Below are 23,763 nucleotides of genomic sequence, written 5' to 3'. Positions count from 1 at the left end.
CAATACTAGTGTTTAAATTCAAGGCCTTGAAATTGCTAGACAAGAGCTCAAACACTCTGACAATGTGTTTTGCATGGTTTTTGTTTTTTTTTATTGTAAAGATACTATACAGAGGATTACAGTTACATGAGTGAGGTAATGAGTACACTTCCTCTTGAACATTGTTACCCCCTCCGCATGGGTTATTTTTTGAGAGGGAGTTTCACTCTACGTCCAGGAGAGCCTCCTCCTATTTGTGCCTCTCCACATAGCTGAAATGATAGGCATATGCCACCATCCCCAACCATTGGTGGAAATGGAGTCCTATGGACTCCATGCCTGGATTGGCTTCAAACAACAATCTCAACCTCCCAAATAGTGGTTTGACCCACTGTGCTCGGCCTCACCCTCATGTCGAGTGTATCACGTACGGTCTTCATTGGGTTCACCCTTGGAAGTCATCAAGGATATTTTTTTCCAGCAGACATGAGCCAGAAGCTAGAGAAAATAAAGAAAAAGTAGGCAGGGTAGGTGGGAAAGGGATCTACCTCATCTTCTGTCGCAACTTTCTAAAGCCCCTCTAAATTTTCAGCCTAGAGAAAGGTAAAGAAAAGCATTCTCCTTAAACTCTCATTTCTTTTTTGGCCAAGGCTGTCCTTACAGACGTTTGCTCATTCCTTCTCAATTCCAGGTTGCACATCCTTGAATGCAAGGATATTGCCCTGGAACAGGGATAAAGGGAGATGCACAGGTCGTGAGCCAACATAAAATGCCATCCATGTCACTTCCACAAAGCTGGCTCCCCAGTGATAGCTGGCCACTAGAATGAGTCGGCAGGTAAAGGTACAGTGTTATGTATTATGGGAAGAAGAAACTTGGAGTAAACACTATTATAATTATTGATTTATATAACAAATTTCATGCTAGCTTTAATCTTTAAGAGCCAACATAATTTAATAACTTAATCAGAGCCAGGCATTGTGGGGTCATACCTGAAATCCTAGCTCCTCAGGAGGCTGAAATCTGAAGATCTCAGTTTGAAGTCAACCCAGGCAAGAAAGTCCATGAGACTCTGATCCCAATAAACTACACCCCAAAAATTCAGAAGTTGATCTGTGGCCCAAGGGGTAGAGTGCTAGCCTTGAGCAAAAGAAGCTTAGGGATAGTGTGCAGACCCCAAGTTCAAGCCCTAAGACCAGTGTGTGCATGCACACACATACACATACACATACACACACACACACACACACACAGCCTAATCAGTTATGAGGAATAACATCAAGTTTTAAGAGTGTGTTTAAACTCCATAAATGCTACAGTGTGCCCACATGTTCCCTTTCTAGAAAATTCTATCTTTTTTTGTATCCACAGATCTAGGAAAGAGTGACCATATAAAAAATTTCAAATAACCATTTCAAGGCCACCAGGGGCAAAGCAGAATTTTCTTCTAGCTCTTTGGTATTCTGATTAAAATATCAGTTAAAAATGACTAGGATCTGGGATATCAGAAATTGCTCTCATTGCCTTATGCCTGAAATTCTGATATTCTGTGCTTCACATATCAACTAACTGCTATTTGTACTTACTTTGGTAGAACTATTTGTTCTCTCTAAATGAAAAACAAAATTAGACATAATAGTCACTATGTTTTCTTTCTGTAACACTGAGCTCCTCATGTCCAGGAATATCTCTCCTGAAGGACACACTGTGGAGACTGAAAGAAAAGCATCAGGTAAGCATCTGTGTCGCTAATCATCTAATCTCTAAATGACACCCAGGGTAGTAGGAACTAAGGAGCATTCAGCTAAGAATAAAGGCCACTTAAAACTCTACAATTGTGGGCTGGGGTGGTAGCTCAGTGGCAGAGTGCTTGCCTTGCATGCATAAGACCCTGGGTTCCATTCCTCAGCACCACATAAGCAGAAAAAGGCAGAAGTGGTGCTGTGGCTCAAGTGATAGAGCACTAGGCTTGAGCTGAAGAGCTGAGGGACAGTGCCTGGGCCCAGAGTTCAGGCCCCACAACTGACAAGACAAAACAAAACAAAACAAAAACTCCACAACTAATAGTTAAAATCTTTGGGGCTCAGCTCACAGATACATAGCTTGAAGCTAAGTTCCAGCATACTTAGTGGAGCCCCTTTCACTGTTGCTCATGCTTACAAGGTACCCACTCAGATCTCCTGGAGAAAAGTATTCTGGTGCTTTATCATGGAAAATTCCAAAAGCATGCAGAAGCACAGAAGCCAGAAGAATGAGCCCTCAAATAATATATCAGTCATTCAAACAACTCTCATAGTCAATCCTAAATACATTTTTAAAATTTTTTAAATTCTTTTTAAAATAATTTAGATAGCTTTTTTAATCTCCTAAAGACAAGAAACCCGGGAAAATTTTCATGACCCCCTGGGGGTTTGTGACCCACTGGTTCTTTGGTTCACTGACCTTGTTCAATCCTTCCTTTATACAAGGGAATGCTATCTTCTTCCATTCTCTCTGGCCATTTCTCAGGCTTGCAGCAAATTAAGAGGACTCTATGATTTCAGCAATGGTGACATATAATCCCAGTGTTAAACAATGGAATTTTCCAACACAAGAAGCAGCAGAAAGCACAGAGGAGACATTGCCAGGAGCCGAAACTCCCAACACAGTACCTCCAACTATGCAACAAAGAAACCCAGGACTTGTATAAAAAGTAAAGAATCTGACAATCGAGTGATTGTTCTCTCTCTACAAGTAATCCTACTAGTTCTAAGTCCTTGGTGGCCTGTACCGGCAGCAAGCGGACATCACTAGGTCTTTCTATGGTGATTTATAAGCTCAGAAGCAAAGAGGGAAGGCCATGTTGTTTTCTAAGGAATCAAGGTCCAACAGCACAACTGTTGTCACCAGACCACTACTGTATGAATAAGAGAGAGGTGAGCGGGCCAGACACTCACCTTGGCTCATTTGTTCAAATCGAACCCAGAGCCAGCAAGAGGGATCAGCTTTCTGGCTTTTTGTCCAAACTACTTGCCTACTACTCTAGAAAAACAACAGATGCCTGCCAAGAATTTTCAGTCCCCTAAATCTCAAAATAATGACTAGCCTACCCAATGTTTCCATCCAAGGAACTGTTGGTTCTTGTACCAAAAATCCCTTTGGGGTAAGAGTATGGAGTCCAAGAAAGGCATGTGGTTATTTCTGCCACTTACTGGCCCTGTCAGTCTTTGGAAATAAAGGGAAATCTATTTTTGACAGCAGCTATTCAGCTCTTAAATAACATTGGTTTGTTAAGCATATCTAATGCAAATATGGATTCCAAACTCTATAAAACTTTAAGATGCTTGTGTCTCCTTTGCCAGTGCTCCAAGCACACATGCAGCCCGCATTCACATTCTTTTTCCTTGGCATCTATGTGCTAAAGTTTTGGAATCGAACAAGGAATTATAGCCTCATTATAGCCTCATGACTGTTTTTTTTGAAAAATAATAAATAAGAGTGCTCCATAGAAAGTCTAATTGCTTGATTCAGATAGTAATGTTTGTAACACTGACCATGGCATTCAATCCCATTAGTCAGTAAAGAAGGACTCATGTGTTCCTGACAGATGAGAGAACAATGAAGTGCTAAGGGTTAAGGTTTAAAAAAGAAAGGACTCAAACAGTAGCTTTAACGTATTACGATGGAACAGAAAGAATGATGGAAGGTATGACTCTCTACAGAAAGCACTGGGCACCTAGATAGACACGTTGAATTGTAAACCCCCTTATACAATCTTTTGAAGTTCATAAAAAGATTAAATTAAAAAATAAAATATTACAATGGAGCTATGCGACATTACTGAGACCGAATACTAGGACAGAGTATGAAGTTCCTGAGGCCTTATGAAAACTAGCATAGCGGTGCTCCTAGACATTCAAGGTGACTCTGTCCTGACAAATTCACATAAATTTAACATGCACTTCATACACCTAACCTACATCATAGGTTATCCACCTTAATCATCCCCAGCACACGCACATTAGCCTACAGTTGGACAAAAGTCACGTAAAATGAAGTCGATTTTACACTAAAGTGTTGGACAGCTCATGCAATTTATTTGCCACTGTACCAAAAGGAAACAACAGAATGGTTGTATAGACAGTCATCATCAATGTGCACAGCGAACAACAATACTGGGCCCAAGGACCCCTGGACTAAAATTACTTGTTGGATGAAGCACACAGTGCCAGTGCCATTGGTTTCTCTCTGGGAGCTGTGGCTTGATTCCACTGCCCAGAATTTTGCAAGTATCACACTGAGTATCACACATTAGCTTGAAAAAAAAAAGATCAAAATCTGAAATTCAAAGTATTTAGAATAAGTATCACTTTTTTTTTCTGGTCCCGAGGCTCAAACTCAGGGCCTGGGTGTTGTCTCTATGCTGGTTTGTTTTTGTTTTTGTTTTGCTCAAGGCTAGTGCTCTTACCACTTGAGCCACAGTGCCACTTCTGGCTTTTTCTGTGATTAATTGGAGATGAGTCTCACAGACTTTCCTGCCTGGGCTGACTTTGAACCACCACCCTCAAATCTCAACTTCCTAAGTAGCTAGGATTACGGTCATGAGCCATTGGCATCTGGCATGAGTATCACTTCATGGTCTGCATGAAAATCCCACAGTCTACCTGATCCCAACTTTGCAAACAGACTGGAAAACAACCTCCCGTGATGGTCCTAGCAACACTTTGTTCTTTTAAAGAGGGGGGAAATTCTATTTTCAATAACTAAGAAGGCATTTGTAAGCCAGGGTACAGCTTGTCTTTCAGTTATAAAAACAGAAAGGCACACCATTTTACCAAAATGACTCCCAACATGAAAGGATACACTTAAGTTTTGCCTTTAATTCATTTCAAAGACAAAGAAAATTACCCTTCATCCGAGCCTTTTATTGCTATTTCTCATCCGAAGTAGAATAATGACAGAAACAATGCATTTTCTCCTGCCCTTCTCATCTCTGTCTGATCTACCCCCTACCTTTTCTCAGCTGGAGTCTCAGTGGCCGCTCCTGTACACCACCTACATATACCTGAATATCTTCTTCTAGCTGTTTATAGACAGGTCTGTTCATTCCTCAGAGCTACCTTCTATCCACGTAGTCTGCAAAGACCTTCAAGGAGGAACTTCATCAATGCTGTTGAATGACTGAATACATTTAGGAATTATAAGGATTTTAGTCTCTCTTGGTGAAAACAAAAAGAGAATGAAAGAAAATAGCAAACGTCACCATTGTAATTCACATCATTAGACACAGAAAAAACAATCATAACTCAAAGGAAACTAAGTTAGAATTCTCATAGGATGACGTGGCGGTCCCTGCTTTAGGACTGAAATCCTTACTTCCCAGGAAATTCTTTTGCAAACCTTGGGACAGCTGATCACCCTGCAAAGAGCCCAAGAGCCCAATCTCCAAATCAGCAAGAGGTGAGAGGGTGTGCCATAAATTGGGCATATTTCCTGTACCCACTCCACCAGGACACTCCACTTCCTCCTCCTAGTGATTTCCTTCATTGCTCCCTTTGAATAACAAGATCATTGTATTCTGTTTATTCATTGTTCTAACTGCTCCGAGTGAGTTCCATGTGAGCAGCAGGGTCAGCTAGCTTGTTTACCAACCACAGCTCTAGAACATTCCCCCAGCAAACAAGAGATTCTAGGAATATGCCCTGAGTGCAGAACTCTCTCCAGTCAACTGAGGGAACAGAATTGCCACATTCCACTGATTCTGAGGTGTATGGTTTTCCACCATCAAACATCTCATAAAACCCAGATGCACCTTAAGCCCTGGTACCTTTCAGAAAGCCATCAGCCAGCCAGCAGGCTAGACGTTGCAGCCTTTGCCTTTCTCAGTGCAGTCTACTGGTCATTATTTTACATTGTCTTCATGTCAGCTGAGACACACATGTGTGAATTTAATGTGTGAGTTGAAGGGTCGTGTTAAAATGTCCTCCAAAAGATTTCACTGTGGTTCAGCATTGGAATGACTGGCTATTTTTGTGACTAGAAAGGCACAGAAGCCACGTAGCAGGATGTAAATATGATACTAATAAAGAATGTTTTGTCTCAAAAAGAACCGTTATGTCTTGTTTTTTCTTGCAAAGGAATGCAACCACGCATATCCAAAGTCTTGTAAAAGCAGGTAACCACCAGAGGAACAAGCTGCATTACTGTTACTGAGCTGTCTCCCTGCCAAACCCTTTACAAGAGAGGAAGATTTTCTGTTTCTTTCTTTCCTTCCTTCCTTTTTCTTTTTTTCTTTCTTTCTTCCTTCCTTCCTTTCTTTCTTTCCTTTCTTTCCTTCCTCCTTTTTCTTTCCTTTCTTTCTATCTTTCTTTCTTTCCTTCCTTCCTTCTTTCTTTTTTTTTTGTGCCAGTCCTGGGGCTTAAACTCAGAGTCTGGGCACTATCTCTGGGCTATTTTCACTCAAGGCCAGCACTCAACTACTTGAGCCACAGCTCCACTTCCTTCATTTATGGTGATTAAGTCTCATGGTCTTTCTTGCTTGGGCTGGCTTTGAACTGAGATCCTCAGATCTCAGTCTACTGAGTAGCTAGGATTATAGTCATCAGCACCCAGCTAGAAAGCTGTTTTGTTTTTGCCACTTCTGGCTTTTTCTGCTTATGTGGTGCTAAGGAATGGAACTCTGGGGCCTCATGCATACAAGGCAAGCACTCTACCACTGAGCCACCTTCCCAGCCTGGATATGGTTTTAAAGGCAGCTGCTGTGATTAATTCTTATGTCACTCAGGACTGCCATTAAAAGTAGCTATTACAGTTTATGGGTAGTGTTTTGCTTTTCTCTTTTATTGGTCTGTAAAATAATAGCCTGAGCATCAGGGTTATCTTAGACTTGACCAAGCCCTCCCAGTGACATCAAAAAGATTGCTGGTAGATGGCAGGGTTAGGAAAATGTGGCCATTCATTCAGTCTGTACCACTTTTCCAGAACCTCCTGGAGAAGTTTTCTGATTGAGTTCTCTGCTGAGAAATACTCAGAAATGGTAATAAGTATCACATCATGAGGCAACACTTAGTCAGTGGCTCACACAGAAAAGTATAATGAAGTGGTATTTAGTCTTTATCACCAATAGGGATCACATTTTGAGTTAAACAAAGTGCATCCATCATTCTCAGAGTTTCTCCATGCCCTGTTAAATGCTTAAATCCCTTTCTAGTTTGTTCATTTATTATTTTGTTCACCTATTAGTTGGTGCCTATTATATGCGACTGTACTAGATGCGAGGCATAGAAAGATGTGTCAGAAATGGCCATAATACAGAGTAGATCAGGGGTCCATGGACCCTCCCCTCAAGGGGTTAATAACTTGAAATCAAGGGTCATAAATTTATACAGAAAAAGACGGCAACAAAATGTCTTCACTAACTCTGACTCTTGGAAACTATTGAGTAGTTCTTTTCACTAGTTTTATCAGTAACCTCATATAAATCGAATGCATTACTTTTGAGATTAGCTTCTCGGGTTCACCATGTCTTTGATATTTATCCAGATTGCCATGTATGTCAATGGACACTTGTCTTTGTTATAATTGAATTGTTTTCCATTGTAGGAATCTACTACAGTTGACTTACTTTTGTTCATTGAGGGACATTTGGGTTGTTTCCTGTTATTGGTGATTATGAGCAGAGCCACTATAAACATTCATGCACAGACTTCTTTGTGAGAACGTAAGTTTTCAGTTCATTTGGGATTTCTAGGTCATGTGTTAAGAGTGTGTTTAACTTTATACGAAACTGCCAAGTAGTTCTGCTGAGGAGCTATGCAAGTTCGAGTTGCTGCAAAAAAGTTTGAGTTGCTGCTGGCAATGTACCAGAGTTCTTATTACTCTGTATTACAGCAAGTACATGTTATTGTCAGCATTTGTTATTTTTACCAATTTAGTAGATCGGTGGCTATATCTCATCAGGACTTTAATTTTATTTCCCTAATGGTTAATGATGCTGAACAATTCTTGGTATGCTACGTACTTTGGGATATTTGCTAATATTTTGAGGATTTGAGAAGTGTTCTTCTTGATAGATATTCTGTATTTTGCTTTTTTATTTTTTAATTAAGAACTTGTTTATTTATTTTGTCAGCCATAGGGCTTGAACTCAGGGCCTGGTCACTGTCCCTGAGCTCTTTCGCTCAAGGTTAGTGCTCTACCACTTTGAACAACAGCTTCACTTCCAGTTTTCTGGTGGTTAATTGGAGATGAGAGTCTCAATGGCCTTTCCTGCTCAGGCTGGCTTTGAATCACAATCTACAGATCTCAGCCTCCTAAGTAGCTTGGACAATAGTTGTGAACCAGCAACACCTGGAACTACTTCGTTTTTTTCTTGTACCATCTTTATATGGTTTAGGTTACAAGTGCTGGCCTTATAAAATATCTTGGGATGGGCCTCCTCTTCTATTCTCTGGAAAACATTACATGGAATTAATTGTATTTCTTTTTAAAATATTTGGTACACATGGTATATGTACTGTGGGAGAGAATTTCTTTGATAGAGGTTTTAAACTGAAACTTAAGTAAATTGGTAGTCAAGTTAAAACATGTTAATTTGGGTGAGTTTTGGTAATTCGTCATGTTTAAAGAACTTTTTCATTTTATTTAAATTGTCAAATTTACAAGCAGTCTTCATTCTGAAATTGGTAATTTGTATACTCTCTTTCCCTTTGCCTGTCTTGTAAGAGGTTTGTCAATTTCATTGAACTTCTCAAAGAACCAAGTTATGGTTTTATTGATTTTTCTCTGATGTTTTTAAAGTTGTTTTCAACCTTGTTGATTATGCTCTTATTTTTATTATTCTCTTTCATTGCTTATTTTGGTTTGATTTTATTTTCTCTTTCTAATTTCTTGAGGTAACAGTTTATATTGTTAGGTAGATAATTTTTTTCTTTTCCAAGATGAGCATCTTAATAATACAATTTGACTATTTCTTAATTCAGTTCTATAGTTTAGTCATAATGTATTTTTGTGCTGTATTGTTTGGTATATGCCCATGTAAGTTGCTGTGTGCTCTTAATGAAAAGCATTATATATTTTTACACATTTTTTTGATCTGGTAATTGAGGTACTTTAGTTTTCTTCTGATTATTATATACATCTTTTCATTAGGGTCACATAATTTATAGATAATAAGAAATATGTTCATTTCTCTATATAGAAACACATATGGAGATATATACAGATATACATATGTATGAGTTTGGGATATGTATGTATGTATATGTGTATGTGTTTGTATGTGTATCTTTACTATTAGCTTACCTACGTCACTATACTTGATATACATATGGACACACTATAGTGTCTATGAGACAGTATATAATTAAGTTACTTAAAGATCTGTTCCAGGCAACAACGAATGCTGGCAGGGATGTGGGTGAAAAGGAATCCTATTGCACTGTTGATGGGAATGTAAAGTAATACAACTATTCAGGACAGTGGTCTGGAGGTTCCTCAAAAAACTAAACATAGATCTTTCCTATGACCCAACCATACACTCTTGGGCATCTATCTAGAACATCACAATCCAGCAGACAGTAAAGAAACTTGAACATCCATGTTTGTTGCTGCACTATTCACAGTAACCAAGTTATGGAAACACCTAGATGCCCTACAATAGATGAGTGGGTCAAAAAAGTAAAATGTGGTACCTATGCACAGTGGAATTTAATACAGCCATTAGAGAGAATAATGTTACTTTCAGGGAAATGGATGGACCTGGAAGAAATCATGTTAAATGAAGTAAGCCAAGCTCAGAGAGACAATTGGTACATGTTTTCTCTCATATACAGAAGCTAGATCTAAAATATACCAGGACATGATCAATTATGCAGGACTTTACACATTCACACACAGTGAGACTAAAGGAGGATGCTCTGAGGGGATGAACACAAAGACAATGCCTATGTGCATCTGATCATATAAACTAATATTTATCCACATGAATTCCAGGAAATGGAAACATGTGGTTTTGGTTGTGATTTTTTTTCTGCTGTTGTTGATGAAGATGGTGTCAATTTTTGCTTTTAAGTGTTTTTGTTTATTTGTTTATCTTGTTTTTTTTGTCTAGTTTGTTTATATGTCTTTGGGGGCAGAGAAATGAGGCAATAAAGGGTGAACAAATTAGCAATGGTACTTGGTAGACACCATGTTAGAGATGAACTATGCAACTTGTAGATGGGGATGGGAGGGAAAAATGGGAGAGAGCCAGGGAAGGGGTGATAGTGCCCAAAAAGAAATGTACTCATTACTTGACTTATGCAATGGAAACTTCTCTGTTAATCACCTTAATCATAACAGTAAAATTATAAAAACTCTGTTCTAGGATTAGACATGGGGTTTCATACCTGTAGTCCTAGCTACTTAAGAGGTGGAGGTAGGACAACTGTGGTTCAAGGCCAACCCTAGCAAAAGCACAAAAGCCCTGAGACAAAACTAAAGCACAAGGGCTAGAGTATACTCAACTGGCAGAACACCTGACCAGCAAGTGAGGGGCCGAGGTTCAAACCCTAGAATTGAAAAAAATGAAAAGTTCTAACAATCTTAATGTATTTAATCCAGTTACAGTTAATGTCATTACTAACGTTTCTATTGTTTTATTGTTTTCTGTTCTTTCTATCTGTGTCTTCCCTCTTCTTGACTTCATTTAGGTTATTTGAACAGGGTTTTTTTCTTGTCTATTTTAACTCTTGCAGTTTTGCTAAATCTCTCTGTGTAATTTTACAGTAAATATACATATTTAATTTTTCACAGTCTATACGAATCATTCTTGTACCACTTCAAGTGATATGTTATCAATATATAGGTTCCTTTATCTTTCCTCCTTTTTGTGGTACTTGTGTTACTAATTATACCAACATACATTTAAAATGCCACTAAACAATGTATAAGTTTTGCTTCTAATCATCAAACATTTCAAAGAAATTAAGAAAACAGTTGTACTTGCCTAATGTGTACAAAGCCCTAAGTTCTATTCCCACCATTATGGGAGAGAGAAAGAAAGAGGCAGAGGCAGAAAGGGAGGAGAATAATATATTATGTTTACTCAAGCATTTCCTGTTTCTATTGGGGTTTGTGTCTGATTTTCTGGCTTTCTTTCACTACCATTTTCCAAGTGTCTGAAGAACTGTAGCAACAGTGCTGTGACAATCAAGGCTCTTGGTAGTCACTCATCTGAGAATGTGGTTGAAGGTCATTTTTACTGGATATAGAATTGTGGGTTGATTATTTTCTTGCAGCACTATGAAAATGCCATTGGCATCACATAACCCTATAAAAGTAACATGGTTACATGCTTATCTCTTACTGCTTTACATACTTTTTTCTCTCTTTTTTTTCATGGCAATCATTTGTTAGTACCCCAAGGGGGGTAATTGTCACAACTTAAATCTTTTAGTGAAACACTGATATGGAGGTCAGGTAACAAAAGGTTACCCTAATATATCTGCAGAAAAAGCTTTCTGGACATCAATGTAAGTCACTGATATGAGCATAAGGACATTACTATTCTTAGCAGTAAGTTAATATTTTTAAAAAAGATTTCTTTCCAAATAATTTTACTTTTTGAAATATAATTACATTTAAATTGGCAGAACTGCTTCCATGAGAGACAAGAGACCTGTCATGCAAGAAAAAAATAAGTGAAGGTTTCCACAAAGCTTGAGGGAGAAGTACCATGGTAACACAAGATGGCTAGCGCAGTCTGAAACAACAGTGCCAACGTCTATCAGCAAATGAGTACAGCAGTTAGCCTAAGACAACGAATATTTTCTAAAGCTATTTCTTAAAGTGCCTGTTAAAACCAATCACACACAACAGCTGGAAACAGAACAGTGTGACACTTGTATAGAATAAATCTTGTGCATTACCAGGCAGGTTCTACAAATCTCATTCAACTATGGTATGTGGTTATTGAATTATGATTCTGCAAAAGTAATCCCATAGGACATCCAGGTAAATTTTATACCTAGTGAATTTTTTAGGTCAAAAAATAAATAGCCACACGCCCCCCCCCCCCCCAACCTACACATTCAATTAATATAGAGCCAGTCTTGGAGTTTCCAAAAGAAGCAGAACAGGATAGATGATTCGACAAGATTCGAAGAGACTTTCATCCTTCTCTTCAGCCAGGTTTGCAGGCTCCGGCACTTCCCCAGCTGCTCTCAGTTGCTCCAAGTCCTCTTCAGATTTTTTTTCCTTGAGAGTCCTTTTCTTCTCCTGTATTTTCTTTAACCTATAGAGCTCTTCTTGCTCTCTTTCATCCAGCTCTGATGATAGAAGCAAGGGCATGTTCACTCCAGGAAAGGATGACATGCTCAATGGTTATCTTGATGGCTTCATCCAGAGTCACAAAGGAAGCCTTCAGCAAAGCCACTTCCACCAGTAGTTCCACTGCTTTGGCATAATTCCTCTTTAATTTAGCCAACTGTTCCCCTCCTTTGGCTAAACTGTCAGTTCCGAACTGTCAGTTCCTTCATGGTAATGTTTAAATGCTGGGTAAGGTAAAACCTGTTAAGTTATCCTTCTTTCCTCAAATCTTCACCTGGGCTTTATTTACATTTTGGATTAACTGTGGTACTGAAGTCCCCTGCTATGAACTTGGCCTCAGCAAGTGAAAAACGCAGCTTCTCTCACCACTTCACCCATCAACAGTTTAGTTTCTTTTATTTATTCATTTATTTTTAGGATCTGTCAAAAACCAAAGAGTTAAGGCATCAGATTTTTTCCCTTCTGGCAGTTTCAACCTTTCTGTGCTCCTTTTAAGCAAGCATTGTGATGGTCTGTGTCATTCACAAACAGAAGATCTCCATCCAGTCTTTGCCCCACATTGTGACAATGACGATTTGGCTCAGATTCCCAGCCAGACAGCGTTGGCTGTACCAGCTCCAGTACCAGACACCACTGTGCCTGCCTTACACTGGAGTCCCCTACCTTTTCTTTAGTTTTCAACAGTGTGATAATGATATTATGAATTGTCTGGATTTTGTTTAGGATTTCTTATAGTCTCAAAATCTGTAAGTTTATGTCTTCCTTTAAATTTAGGAACTTTTAACCAGTATTCCTCCTAATTTTTTAATACCACATCCTTCTTTCTTTCCAGTACTCCTCTAACAAAAATATTGAGATTTAACCTGGTTTCAGTCACAAGTTTCAACCAGCCCTCTATATGCTGTGGTTCCAATATGAGGTCAATTTCCAAGTCTTCCCTTTTTCTCTCTGTGCATGAGAATAGTGGCCAGTGGTAAGTCTAGGACCTGAGCAATGGTTTGTTTGTAGCTCACTTGTCAAAGATGGTAGTATGTTATTTAAGGTCTATTTTTGCACATCTCAGGAATGAACCCACAGAAACAACTTTATAGGGCTGCTTTTTCAAGCTCCCCCCACCCCTCTCTCTCTGTCTCTGATATTTTCTAGTTCCAAGAAACTCAACTGTTTAGTCCTTTCATTAGAAATCAGGAGCTTTAATTAATCTAATCTGCTGTGTACTTCCATATTTGTATCCTAGGATAAGTAGCAGCAGAAGAAAGACAGACAGAGATGGAGGGTTCCTGACCCATTTGGGATTTGCAGATCACAGGGGCAGATTCCTGCCTCTCAGGGTTCAAGGTTCCCAGAGCCCTCATGCTTTCATGGTCATAAGGCACTCAGGGCTGGACACAGAGAATGAAGGAAAGAGAAAAAAAAAAGCAAAATTGGATTTTTCGATTCCTTGTAAGTCCTAGACGATATCCTTTCTATTTTTTAAGCCAGAGGTTTAAGAAATAGAGGGTTTTTCCTGGGCCTTGTACCAGTGCCCATGACTAGATTTCACACTCCACAGAATCCAGATGATGTTATGCTAGAAAAGGCAAAACACTAACTCACCACTGGGTCAGCAGGACCTGAAATTCTGTCATCTTTACCAGTCTGCTGCTCCATCTATTCTGTATTGGATTCATTGCAGCATCCACTGCGAGAGAGTGCTCTGAACCCCAACCCAATGTGCTTTACCGTATGCACTTGACAATGAGATTCTAACATAAGATCCATAGGCCTCATCAGTTGTAAAAGAGATCCACAATGCAGAAAAGACAGAAGAGAATGACAGACTTATCTACAGACTGTTGCAAAGCAGGATTATACACCCTTAAGAGGAACCACTAGGGTCTTTGGAAGACCTTGGAGAGCATCCAGACTAGCTCAGGTTCAGGTAAACTTCACAGTGCATAGAGAAAGAAGAGTGTCCTTGGCAGTGGAAAGCATGCTCATGAGCCAGAAAAGAACCAGAGCATGCAAAGCATGGGTCATAGCAAATGGCTCAGAACAGCTACACTGTGAACTTCAATGTGCACTTGAGGCCAAGCAAATGAAAAAATCACCTGGGTTCAGTAGGAAGCTGCCATCTTGACAATATCCATCCTGGGACCCAGTCCCACATCCTCCTCTCAGTTGTATACATAGACTCCGCCTTATGGGCATTCAACATTTGAATAAGGAATCTGTTCATTTGTGTGCCTGGAAACAACTCTGTTGTGGATACATATACCATTAGCTAGCTATTTAAATGAGATGAACATTTCAATGAGGAGACTGAACAAAAAATAACAAACATGAATGCAAAAGAATAAAATAGCCAATAATGGAAAAAATTTAATTCCTTTTCATCATTAACTAAAAGAGCAACTACAAATGACGAGCATAACTGGAAAAATTCATTTCTCTGTGCTTTTGGAAAAGTTCAAATTTGTCAAAGCATGGAAATAAATAGGATGAAATGAAAATGTGTTGAGAAACAAAAAATAACTAAATTTCCAAGGAGAGTAAATCCAGCACACAGTAATAGAATTCTGATCTCCATGGACAAACACAGGTAGGTCTGCTGTAAAAATTCCAGAGGCACTGCATGGAGATTACAGACTGGATCTAACTCCAAGCAAAGAATTCGTTTCTACACATGCAGCAGAAAGGTTCTGGGAATGGAAGGGATCGTTTATTCATACCACTATAGAGTCATTTACAAAAACAAAACAATGACAAAAAATATGACTGGCTAAGAAACATAAAAGACAACAAACTGATCATTCACTAAATTTAGCTTAAGAAGAAAACCTTCAGAATAGCGAAGTGCTACTGGCTCATGACTGTGATCCTACCTACTGAAATCTGAGCATCCCAGTTCAAAGTCAGCCTTGGCAGATAAATCCAGCAAAAAGCTGGAAGAAGGGCTGTGGCTCAAATAGTAGCACACCAGCTTTGAAAGAAAAAGCTAAGGGAGAGCATAAGACCTTGAGTACAAGCTCCAGTAGGACATATTTTAAAAAGTTCAGAGCTGCGGGCCAGTGGCTCACATCTGTAATCCTAGCTATTCAGGAGGCTGAGATCTGAGGATTGCAGTTCAAAGCCAGCCCAGGGAGGAAAGTCCATGAGACTCTTATCTCCAATTAACTGGCAGAAAACTGGAAGTGGTACTATGGCTCAAGTAAGTGGTAGAGCACTCACCTTGAGCTGAAGAGCTAGGGACAGCACCCAGGCCTAGAGTTCAAGCCCCATGACCAACAACAACAAAAAGTTCAGAACACACTTTCCTTGAAAAGTGGGGCAAAGGGAATAACAAGGGAGAACTTCATTCCAATATTCAACCAAACTTTTACTGAGCTAAATTCTTCTAGTTATAGATTGCAGACTGTTCGTTATGCTTCTCTAAAATTCATGTACTGAAGCCCTACTCCCACCTCAGAATAGGACTGTATTTAGAGATAAAGCTTTAACAGAAGTAGTAAAGGTTAAGTTAGGCTTATTTGTTGAGTCCAAATCCAATCAAGTATCATTGTGAGAAGAGAAAACTTGAACGCAGAAAGAAAGCAGCAATGTGCAATAGAGGAAAGGTCACATGAAGGCCCAGTGGGAAAGTAGCCATCAGCAGGCCAAGGAAAGAGACCTCAGAAGAAAGTAAACCTATCTCACATCACCTTGATCGTAGTCTCTAGGACTAGAAAGAAATACATTTCTATTTTTCCATTTATCCAGACTGTGGTAACTTCTGGCAACCCAAAGAGACTAAAACACATACAAAGTAGGCAGAGCTAACAGGCTTCTGAGGAAGCCAGCCCACAGACACACAATACAACAAGAAGAAAGGCTTGAGGACCTGTGAAGAGATCACAAAGGAAAAGGAGGAGCAATTTTTGGAAAGGACCAAGAAGATCAGAGGATAAACCCTACTTCAAACCTGTCATCACAGCTGCTTCCTGTCTGGGATTGGTCAGATTGAAAATGCCGTCGCGGGTTAGTCTGAAGAGACCTTGTCAACTGCAGTTTTCCCCATCAGCAGGTTTTGTACCCTCCTACCTCCTGGGAGTAAACCATCACTAAGCAATTAGTACAAAAACAGCCAACATGCCTCTCATTTATATCCATCCGCCAGCCTTGCACTTTCTCTGAAGTACCAGTAAATAAGCTATCAGAAGACTCAAAATGTAAACCTGTCAGAAAACAGAGAAAATTCAATGAGGAGAAAAAATCATGAATGAGAATATAAAAGCCAGAGATGTCAAATTTAAGAATATTGGAAACTGAAAGAATATTGTCTATTAAATATTGAATATTAAGAGTTCCTTAGAAGGTAAAAAAAAATGATATGAAGAAGCAAACTTGAAAAAACAAATAAAGGAAAACACTTCTTAATTGAAGAAAAGACCACTTGGGGATCAGAATATAAGAATTAAATGAGATTAATAATAGTAATAGCAAGCAATAAAAAAAGAATCATTTCTGGACATAATCTAGTAGATTTCTCAAAGTTCAGGTGTCAGAGAAGGAAAATAAAATACAAGTATTATGCTATATAACCACACTCAATACCAAACAAAGAGCCTAGGATTTAATAGACAAAAAAAGGTACTCAGCAGAGGCTGAAGTCTCAAGAACAGTCCCTAGTCTCCCATAAAGTCAAGTATAGATAATACATCACTTGGGGCTGGGTTCTGGTTCCACACAGGAAGAACAGCCTGGGCTGCAAAGTGGGAGGAGCCATTTGCATAAAACAGGAGCTCCCAGCAGTGACTCGGATGGCTCTTGCACCCACACTGGAAGAACATGTTGTCCACAGGGCCCAGGAAGCTTGATTCAGTCCCAGACTGGTATGTGAATGGGAAAGGAATTACCCATGAGTGGACTGAATGGCTTTAGTACAATGCTTCCTCCTGTCTATGATTTCACCGTCACACTCATTATTATTAAGTCAGAGGATATAACTATATGCTTGGATCAATTCCTAAGAAGTGTCCCAACTAGAACTAGACAACTCTAGGTGTGTGCGTTTGATTCCTTACCCAGATAAATACCTGCTGGAGATAATGAAAGCACGCTGCAGTAGACTCACCTCAAAAGTTCTCCATCCTGTTCTGCTAGCCTGAGGTCCAGACATCCCACAGCAAATGTCAGAAACATCACAGCACAGAAGTGCTACCAGGGTTCCAGCTACCTGGCAGGTCTTGTACATTTCAGAAGCTTCCAGAAGGTAACTGCTATATGATGAAGATCAGTTCTAGAGATAGAGTTGTCCAAAAGCATTGCACTTCCCTGAATCTTAATTTCCTAAAACAGCAAGGATGATAGGAAAGTTATCACATGATGTACAGAATAATTGTTATAATAAACAAATGAGTGCTGTTTTACATGGTCATGGGGCTTGCATAGGACTATTGGTTTAAAATTTAAAAACTGTCCTAGAGTTTTATTTTTCACTTTTAGTTTAAATATCTTGCTAAAATTCCCCACAAGATTTGTAAAATGGAGGTTAGAGGCACCGTTCAAGTAGAATCTCAGCTGAGCTAGTGTAAGGGCCTGAATTCAAACCCTGTTATTGAAAAGATTTATAATTTGTAGACAAGAGCTCCATGCCTTGGAATAAAAAAGTATAATCACTTGATGATGCCTGCCTAAGTGAAGGGCTCCCCACCCCCACCCTGTGTGACCACATGAAAGTGGAATTCTAGAAAGCAACAATGTGTTTACCTCCAGACAATGGGTCTACCCCCAGCTTTCCTGGGTCTGTTTGCCTGCAGAGACAGATGGGGGACAATTTGAGACATAGCCTTGGTGGATATCAGAAGTGTCTCCATTTTGTCCTCCCCAAGACCCCAAGTCAGAGGTCCTGACTTGCTTCAACTCCACACGATTCCTAACCCCTAGGGAAAGTCAATTCAGAAGTCCCCATGAACTCAGATTGATCCCACACCTTCTGTCATCTGCCTCACAGGCAACCAGAGCTTTAGAATCCCTTCCCCACTTCCTTTTTAAAAAAATTACAGCTCTTTAGAGGTGTAATTCTCAAGGCATACTATCTACTTATTTACATGAATCCTGGGGCTTTTAGGATAGTGACAGAAGAAGGTGACCATCACCAATTTAAAAGCTTCATCGCCCAGTGAAAGGAACCCATTCCCCATTGGCTGTCACTCTCCATCTCTCCCTCGTGAATCCGCTCTCCATCTGTGGATTTGCTTTTTTGGAGAACTTCACATGAATGGGATCATACAAATGGATTCCTTCACAAGTATGCTCTCATCAAAGTTTAGCCATGATGTAGCATGAGTCAATACTGCATTCTTCTTTGTTACAAATAATATTTGTATTATTTGTTGCCAATAAATATTCACTGCATGGATAGATCACATTTCTATTTAATTGTAGTAGAATCACAATTCTAGAATTGATGGACATTTGTGTTGTCTCCATTCTGGGATGTTATGAATAATGCTGCCTGAATAGTTATGTACAAGCTTTTGCACGGACCTGTCTTTTATTCTTCTTGGCACCGCCCCCCAGGAGAACAGCAAAGTTATGTGCTAACTCTGTGTTGAGCTTTTTTGAGGAACAGCCAAAGTGTTCTCCAAAGCAGGTAGATCAACTTCAGTCCCCCATTGATTCTGATTCCTCCATAATAATAGAAGAGTTTTTAGAGCAACTGATAAACAGAGATGGGCTAGTCAGAATCCCATCTGTGGAGATTTTTACACATGGGTAAAGATCTACTTTCTGTTGTTTTAGAGCAATATGGTTTGATCAAAGCCCTTCCCTTGGCAGGACTATAGGCATGGTGGTCCCTCCATACACACATACCCATGATTCATTTTCTCTCCTAGGAACGCAGGTAAAGCATAAGCTTTATGTATGCATAACTCTTGTCTTAATCTTTGGTCAATGATGGACTGCATCTATGAGAGTGGTCCCATCTGATTATACCACCAAGTGAAGTCCTATGGTGTCCTAGCTTAGTTTATGTTAGCACAATGTTGAAAATGTCTACCAATGCATTCGGCAGAATGTATTTCCTTCATTTGGTGAGGCATGACTGTATCTAGCCCAACACTGCAAAAACCATGATAAGAAAATATAGAAAACACTAAGAATTCCAACCTAAGACTTGAGAAGCCATGACCACACTTTACCTGAAACACAACCAAACCTTTTGCAAGCCTGCTTGAACAATTAAGGAACCATCTTGATTCTAAGGGGAGAGCTTATCCATGTCTTCTTTCCAGGCCTAAGAAAAGAAAGAAAAGAGCAAGGTGATGGGGAGACAAGGAAGCTGTGACCACACTGTCCCAAAATACCTGGAGTCAGGCGATGTTTGCAACTGGCTTGGAATTCAGGAAAGTAAAATGACAATGTGCTCCAGTGTCCTTCCAGAGCCTAAACGGTCCTGCTTTGTAGCTGCCATAACTGGTGGAAGCCACTGATTTAGAGTATGGCACTGGCTATCCTTGGAATCCTTTTTGAGGCAAGCACCCACTATGTTTCTCAGGCTAGCTCCAAACTTCCAGAGTCAAGTGTTCCTTCCACTTCAGCCCCTTGAGAAGCTGAGACTACAGGCAAGTACCAACACACTCATACTTATGTCCACTCATGATTCACACAGAATTTTGTTTTATTGTAAAGTGTAATGCTATTCATCATAGGCAAAAAGATTATCATGCTACAGCATGACTAGTAAGCTGACCTACCTTTTTATCTACAATCATCGATTTCTACAAGGAGGCAAAGGTGGAGGAGGGCTGAACATCCCTTTATGAATTTCTTTCCCTATGCAATGTAAGGCAGTAAAATAACAAAATCAAATGTGTCATCAGGGGGAAAAACTCATTCCATTATAAGTAAGCTTACGTCTGTTCTTTCAAAACTAAACCATAACAAAAGCAAACAAGCTGGAAACCACAGCAGAGATTAAGCTGGAATTTGCAGGTGGTCCATGGAGTCAGTGGCACCCACACACACTACACTGGAGCACCAAGTTTTGATTTGTTCAGGGATGCAGAGGAGAAGCTCGCTGACATTGAATAGGGGCCCTCAAACACTCTCCAATAGGCACCAGTGGTCAGAGCCTCTATACGGTGCTATAGCCTTGCTTGGAGAGGGTGGGAAAGAGGAGTCTGCTGATGGCCATCAAGAATAATGGACTGGCAGCTGCTGATCTTCAGAGCTTGGATTATACCATTCTAGGCTCTCTCTGCATTGAGTGTTTGTGTGGAGAGGTCTGCAGTGATCCTGATTTTCTTTCCATTGTAATATAGCTCCTTCTTTGATTTTTGGGACATTATTTAAAGTCAGGTCCTTGCTATTCAAGTCTAACGTTTTTACTATGATGTGTCTAGAAGTGTTTCTTCTTGGATCCAGTCTACTGGAGGTTCTATATGCTTCTCTTGGGGGGCGGTGAGATTTTTCTCTCTCAAGAGTAGGGAAGTTCTCAGCTATTTTACTAAATAGGTTTTCAATGCCTTTATTATTAAATTCCTCCCCCTTGTCAATGTCAATTATGCATAGATTTGATTCCTTAGCTGGGTCTGACAGTTATACTCAATTTCTGCAATTCTATTTCCCATTTCATTTATTCTATTACCTATGGATTCCACTGTGGTTTGCATTGTAGAAATGGAACCTTTTATGATTCTGAGATCAGTTCTCATAATGTCTACTTCATTTTTTAATGAAGTGTAAAGCTTGTCTATTTTTCTCTCCATATCTTTCTGGGAGTCTTAAATTTTTTTGTCATGTCTATCATTTCTTCTTTGTACTCTTGAAATTGTGTTTGCACCTCCCCTTTGATTTTATTGGTGAATTCTGTCATCATTTCTTTAATGGTTCTTTTGTCTTCTATTTCTTCTTCATTCTCACTGGAGTCTTTCTTTGGATTGTTGTTAGTTTTCATATTTGGCTCATTATCTTGATTGTTCCCTCTTGTGAACTTTCATTGTGATTTAGGCATTTGGATTGAGAGGTTGTCAGGGCCTTAGCCCAAGATTGGCCTTTATAGGTGGTAGCATTCACTAGGCCCAGACTAGTGGCACTAGCTCCATCAAATAAGCAGCGGGGGATGGAAAGGTTAGAGTGGGTCTCTGGGATGGACATGAGCTAGGCTGCTCCAGCTACCTGCAACCGCCCCAACCCAAACTAATCTACCCAGCAAAGCTATCATTTACAGAGATGGTGAAACTAAAACCTTTCATAAGTCTAGAACAAGCAGAAAATATCAAAAGCTATGTACATATGTTTTTTCTTTCTTGCTATTGTTTTTAACATATTTAAACTGTACCATGTGATTTTTCTGTTTCTTTTATATGTTCTTTCCCCACAGTATAACCCCTGTTTTCACTGTATTTGATGTCAGTGCCCTGAATCTTGTATATACATTTTCTAATCTGGGGAGGGGAAGGGAAAAAACAAAATGCTGAACTAAGGGTATAGGTTGACCCATTGTAACAATGAGATGTACAAGACACTATATTGAAAACGAACTTTACAACTTGGTGGGGGGATGGTAGGGGAAAAACAAAGGAGGAGGTAGGTAACAATGCTTGATAGGAAATGTACTCATTACCTTACTCATGTAACTGTAACCCCTCTGTCTACTATTCTTACAATAAAAAACATTTTAAAAAATCTTTAAAAAAAAAGAACTAAAGGAATTCATGATCACTAAACTAGCATTACAAATAGTAAAAGGAAGACTACAGTCTGAAGAAAACAATCAAAATCAAGGAAACACATCAGACAAAAATCACTAGAAAACCAATTTAGTAAACACAGGAAGAGGAAAGAAACAAAATACAGGAAACCAAGAAAATGGAAACATGGTACATTTCTCTGTAATAACCTTAAACATTAATGGACTCAATTCCCCAATCAAAAGAACAGCAGATTGGATCAAAAAACAAGGTCCATCCAACATCTGCATTCTGTTTTGGGTTATTTTTTAATTGATTTAAGATTCCATTTACTGAATAAATTAAAGAGCTTAATCTCTGATCTTAGATAAAAGAACTCAGACACAGACATTTGCACAAAATAAATATAGCTTTAAATATAAAGGACTATATGAACTATATGCAATTCAGAAATAGAGATACCTTGCCTTTAAATAATTTTCAGAAATAGCTATACCTTTTATTAATGGGTTGATTGTATGATGAATGTTATAATCAAGGCTAATAAGCAATGAGTATTAATATAAATAAAACTGCATACATACATCAAAGGGAAAGATCCATCCTTGTGTTACATATGATACTATCTCCTTCCTTTTAGTGAATGATGCTTCATTGGTGGTAAGTACTACATTTTGTTTATATATTCATCCACTAACAGCATCTTTACATTTTTAAAGGCTGTCAAGTTAACCTATAATAGAAAATAGCCCTTCAAATCTTTCTCTGTTTTACTTTTTTTCCTAAATCTGTTTTTTGGTAAAAATAAACTTCCAATAACCATTAATTCTCATGATTCTGTCTGCTCTGTTAGAAGCTTCAGAACAAATAGCCAATTCCTATTTAATCTAGAAAGATATTTGAATTACACATTTCCTTGTAGTGTTAAAAAGAAGAAGAAGAAGAAGAATGAAATGGAGTCCTTCACATCCAACGTTTCCAGTTCTGCTCTGGTTGTGTCACTCAAGCAATTTTTTCTAGGCCTTTCATGGTGGCTACTTCCACTCATGATTCTTAACCCCCAAAATTGTTGGGCAAGACTTCTAATGTTAGCTCCAGTGATCCCCAATTCTCTCCCAGTCCTCAGTACTCCCTACAGCTCTGGGTACCTCTTTTATCTGTCAGATGAGTCCTCCAATTTCTGCAGAGCTGGAACTTGGCTCTTCTTTTGCCATCCCCAGGATGTGTCACCAACACAGTTCAGCCTCCTCACAGGTGGCTTCTCCACTCCCTGTCTTTCCCTGCCTCCCTTCCTCTGTTCCAGGGAGTTTCATGCCTGCTTTTACAGCTGCCCCAGAAGCCTGTCTTCTTCTGGATTCCTCCACCTCTGAACTCTTCATCTCCAACCTGCCATTCGCATCCATCAGGGTTCTCAGTTCAGAATCCTAATCATGATAGCTTTCAAAAATGCTCTCCTCCACTGCAGTGGCTCTGCACCCTCTCCTGAAGACTAGCTCCCAGCTAGTTGTTAAGGTTGGAAAAACTCCAATGCCCTCTTGCTCAGCAAGTGTGTACAAGTCCTAGCTTTTGTGAGACCTGATGCAGCTTGTTCCTTAAAGCAGAGACTGTACTCTCCCTCAGTATGTACACATGTGAAGCTATCTCCTCTACAAGTTATGGCCCATTCATTTCCCCTCTCCTTTTTGAAAAGTTCAACAAATACACCATAAAGATTTACTTCCTAGAACCATGAGGCAATAAAAGAGGGTCAAAGAGCATTTTTGTGATTTTGCTAACAGCTCAGGACAAAACATTAGACTGACCAACAAAATTGATTAATACTTTACATGGCAATGTACTT

General features: G+C 39.3%; 1 pseudogene; it reads right to left on the bottom strand.

Moving 5' to 3' along the window:
• Positions 1 to 12,033: 12,033 nt before the first annotated feature.
• Positions 12,034 to 12,827, bottom strand: LOC122114205 (annotated as a pseudogene).
• Between the last annotated feature and the right edge of the window lie 10,936 nt (positions 12,828 to 23,763).

This window comes from Dipodomys spectabilis, unplaced genomic scaffold (genome assembly GCF_019054845.1).
Source record: "Dipodomys spectabilis isolate Male_0828 unplaced genomic scaffold, ASM1905484v1 ptg000107l, whole genome shotgun sequence".
Lineage (NCBI taxonomy): Eukaryota > Metazoa > Chordata > Mammalia > Rodentia > Heteromyidae > Dipodomys > Dipodomys spectabilis.
Note: the sequence above shows the minus strand (reverse complement) of the source record. Positions and strands in the feature narration are given on the sequence as shown.